Here is a 4803-nt window from a genome sequence, read left to right on the forward strand (position 1 = left end):
CATTGTGGCGCCGGTAGTATGGGGCGATGGACGCAGATATAGCGCAGGCATTATGCACAGATCCATCTCCACCGCAGTGTCCAGCTGGGCTGCAGTACGTGTCTGCGCTTATCCGTGATCGTCTGATCTACTGGGCACACACGTCACCCTCCTCTGGTCATCCAGGTATCGGTCGTACAATGCGCTGCCTGACCGAGAAGTACTGGTGGCCTACCTTGGCTAAGGACGTGAGGGTGTATGTTTCCTCCTGCTCGGTGTGCGCCCAGAGTAAGGCACCTAGGCACTTCCCAGCGGGTAAGCTACAACCTTTACCAGTTCCACAATGACCATGGTCTCACCTGAGTATTGATTTTCTCACTGATCTTCCCCCCTCCCAAGGTAACACCACTATCCTGGTCATTGTGGACCTTGCCGCCTCCTTCCTCTGCCCGGTCTCCCCACGGCCCTTCAAACTGCAGAGGCTCTGTTTATTCACGTCTTCCGGCACTACGGGGTACCAGAGGATATAGTGTCCGACCGAGGTCCTCAGTTCACATCTAGAGTCTGGAAGGCGTTCATGGAACGTGTGGGTGTCTCGGTCAGCCTGACCTCTGGTTTTCACCCCGAGAGCAATGGGCAGGTGGAAAGTGTGAATCAGGATGTGGGAAGGTTCCTGCGGACCTACTGTCAGGACCGGCCGGGGGAGTGGTCGGTGTTCCTGCCATGGGCAGAATATGCTCAGAACTCTCTCCGCCACTCCTCCATTAACCTAACACCTTTCCAATGTCCAATGTTTCCACTTTCGCAGAGGCTGCCCCCCCTCCTGGTTCGACTTTCGCAGAGGCTGCCCCCCCTCCTGGTTCGGGCAGGCTTTGGCGTTCGTCGTCACCGGAGTACTAGCTACTGCCGATCCCATTCTCATCACTCCACTTGTCATGTCTTGTCAATCACACACACCTGGTGCTCATCCCCCTAATTAGTATGTGTATAAGTGTTCCCTCTGTTCCCCTTGTCTTTGTGAGTGATTGTTTTGTTGTGAGAGCGTGTAGCTCGGTTGAGCTACTATTCACTGTGTTATTGCCAAGGTGGATGTTTTCCCTTGTACCGTTTTGTTTGACGCTTGGGGCGTTTGATTTATGTAAACGGAATAAACTCTGGACTTCGGTATCTTACCTCCTGTGCCTGACTCCTTCTTTCACACCTCGTCACAATAGTTCAGCGCATAAAACATGGTAATTAACTACAATGACCACAATCAATTGCACATCTACTTGTCCGGTCTGTGTTTCTTTTACCACCTGCTACAGAAGAGAGTAGAATGCGTGATCGTCAGGTGATGTAGAGAGCAGCTGTTCCTACACAAGGTATCTCTACCTGAAAATACAAAGTGATGGATATTTGGTATTCAGCAGTCATAAATGTATGCCTTATTTACTTTGAAGAACTACTAAATAGTGATGTTATCTGACAACATAGGCAGCAGCTCAATAGAGATGAGATCTGTTGGAATGAAATAAAGAAGTTATCAAATAAAACAAATGTAATATACACAACAACTGAAATATTTTATTAAAGTAATGTGAATAAATGAAGGTTAATAAGTGATAAGCAGTAATGGGCAGTCACTACCATCATGGGACTTTTATTAATTGTTTTATTCTGTGTTGTTACAGCATTCAACCCACATAATGCATAATTATCAAAACCAAAATGGAAAACCGTGTTTATTTTTTCAAAACATTTAACCGAAACCGAACCGACCTCAAAAAGCACTAATCACTCAGCACTACTAGCCTTGTGTTGTCAGACATCACACCGTAAACGGCTGGGGGCTGACATGCATAATGAGCCGGTCTCTCTGATGTTTACAGTGGGGAAAAAATGTATTTAGTCAGCCACCAATTGTGCAAGTTCTCCCACTTAAAAAGATGAGAGAGGCCTGTAATTTTCATCATAGGTACACGTCAACCATGACAGACAAAATGAGGAAAAAAAATCCAGAAAATCACATTGTAGGATTTTTTATGAATTTATTTGCAAATTATGGTGGAAAATAAGTATTTGGTCAATAACAAAAGTTTCTCAATACTTTGTTATATACCCTTTGTTGGCAATGACACAGGTCAAACGTTTTCTGTAAATCTTCACAAGGTTTTCACACACTGTTGCTGGTATTTTGGCCCATTCCTCCATGCAGATCTCCTCTAGAGCAGTGATGTTTTGGGGCTGTCGCTGGGCAACACGGACTTTCAACTCCCTCCAAAGATTTTCGAAGGGGTTGAGATCTGGAGACTGGCTAGGCCACTACAGGACCTTGAAATGCTTCTTACGAAGCCACTCCTTCGTTGCCCGGGCGGTGTGTTTGGGATCATTGTCATGCTGAAAGACCCAGCCACTGATGGTAGGCTTTGTTACTTTGGTCCCAGCTCTCTGCAGGTCATTCACTAGGTCCCCCCGTGTGGTTCTGGGATTTTTGCTCACCGTTCTTGTGATCATTTTGACCCCACGGGGTGAGATCTTGCGTGGAGTCCCAGATCGAGGGAGATTATCAGTGGTCTTGTATGTCTTCCATTTCCTAATAATTGCTCCCACAGTTGATTTCTTCAAACAAAGCTGCTTACCTATTGCAGATTCAGTCTTCCCAGCCTGGTGCAGGTCTACAATTTTGTTTCTGGTGTCCTTTGACAGCTCTTTGGTCTTGGCCATAGTGGAGTTTGGAGTGTGACTGTTTGAGGTTGTGGACAGGTGTCTTTTATACTGATAACAAGTTCAAACAGGTGCCATTAATACAGATAACGAGAGGAGGACAGAGGAGCCTCTTAAAGAAGAAGTTACAGGTCTGTGAGAGCCAGAAATCTTGCTTGTTTGTAGGTGACCAAATACTTATTTTCCACCATAATTTGCAAATAAATTCATTAAAAATCCTACAATGTGATTTTCTGGATTTTTTTTCTCAATTTGTCTGTCATAGTTGACGTGTACCTATGATGAAAATTACAGGCCTCTCTCATCTTTTTAAGTGGGAGAACTTGCACAATTGGTGGCTGACTAAATACTTATTTTTTTAGAAATTTCAATTTGAGCCTGTCAATATACAGTGGGGAGAACAAGTATTTGATACACTGTTCGATTTTGCAGGTTTTCCTACTTACAAAGCATCCAGAAAAACACATTGTATGATTTTTAAGTAATTAATTTGCATTTTATTGCATTACATAAGTATTTGATCACCTACCAACCAGTAAGAATTCCGGCTCTCACAGACCTGTTAGTTTTTCTTTAAGAAGCCCTCCTGTTCTCCACTCATTACCTGTATTAACTGCACCTGTTTGAACTCATTACCTGTATAAAAGACACCTGTCCACACACTCAATCAAACAGACTCCAACCTCTCCACAATGGCCAAGACCAGAGAGCTGTGTAAGGACATCAGGGATAAAATTGTAGACCTGCACAAGGCTGGGATAGGCTGCAGGACAATAGGCAAGCAGCTTGGTGAGAAGGCAACAACTGTTGGCGCAATTATTAGAAAATGGAAGAAGTTCAAGATGACGGTCAATCACCCTCGGTCTGGGGCTCCATGCAAGATCTCACCTCGTGGGGCATCAATGATCATGAGGAAGGTGAGGGATCAGCCCAGAACTACACGGCAGGACCTGGTCAATGACCTGAAGAGAGCTGGGACCACAGTCTCAAAGAAAACCATTAGTAACACACTACGCCGTCATGGATTAAAATCCTGCAGCGCACGCAAGGTCCCCCTGCTCAAGTCAGCGCATGTCCAGGCCTGTCTGAAGGTTGCCAATGACCATCTGGATGATCCAGAGGAGGAATGGGAGAAGGTCATGTGGTCTGATGAGACAAAAATATAGCTTTTTGGTCTAAACTCCACTCGCCGTGTTTGGAGGAAGAAGAAGGATGAGTACAACCCCACGAACACCATCCCAACCGTGAAGCATGGAGGTGGAAACATCATTCTTTGGGGATGCTTTTCTGCAAAGGGGACAGGATGACTGCACCGTATTGAGGGGAGGATGGATGGGGCCATGTATCGCGAGATCTTGGCCAACAACCTCCTTCCCTCAGTAAGAGCATTGAAGATAGGTCGTGGCTGGATCTTCCAGCATGACAACGACCCGAAACACACAGCCAGGGCAACTAAGGAGTGGCTCCGTAAGAAGCATCTCAAGGTCCTGGAGTTGCCTAGCCAGTCTCCAGACCTGAACCCAATAGAACATCTTTGGAGGGAGCTGAAAGTCCGTATTGCCCAGTGACAGCCCCGAAACCTGAAGGATCTGCAGAAGGTCTGTATGGAGGAGTGGGCCAAAATCCCTGCTGCAGTGTGTGCAAACCTGGTCAAGACCTACAGGAAAAGTATGATCTCTGTAATTGCAAACAAAGGTTTCTGTACCAAATATTAAGTTCTGATTTTCTGATGTATCAAATACCTATGTCATGCAATAAAATGCAAATTAATTACTTAAAAATCATACAATGTGATTTTCTGGATTTTTCTCTCACAGTTGAAGTGTACCTATGATAAAAATTACAGACCTCTACATGCTTTGTAAGTAGGAAAACCTGCAAAATCGGCAGTGTATCAAATACTTGTTCTCCCCACTGTACTTTAGGCCAAAACTATCATTTTGATGTTAAGCATCCATTGCTCAGTCTATGAATTTCAGAGTTACATTTCTCCAGCCTCATCCATCAGCTGTTTACCTTTTGTTGTTGTTGTCAGATTACAATATGGTACAAATTACTATATTTTTTATGGTATGAAAAAACGGTCTGCTGAGTAATAAGTCCACAGTCACAAAGGAA

This window comes from Coregonus clupeaformis, chromosome 21, assembly GCF_020615455.1.
Source record: "Coregonus clupeaformis isolate EN_2021a chromosome 21, ASM2061545v1, whole genome shotgun sequence".
NCBI lineage: Eukaryota > Metazoa > Chordata > Actinopteri > Salmoniformes > Salmonidae > Coregonus > Coregonus clupeaformis.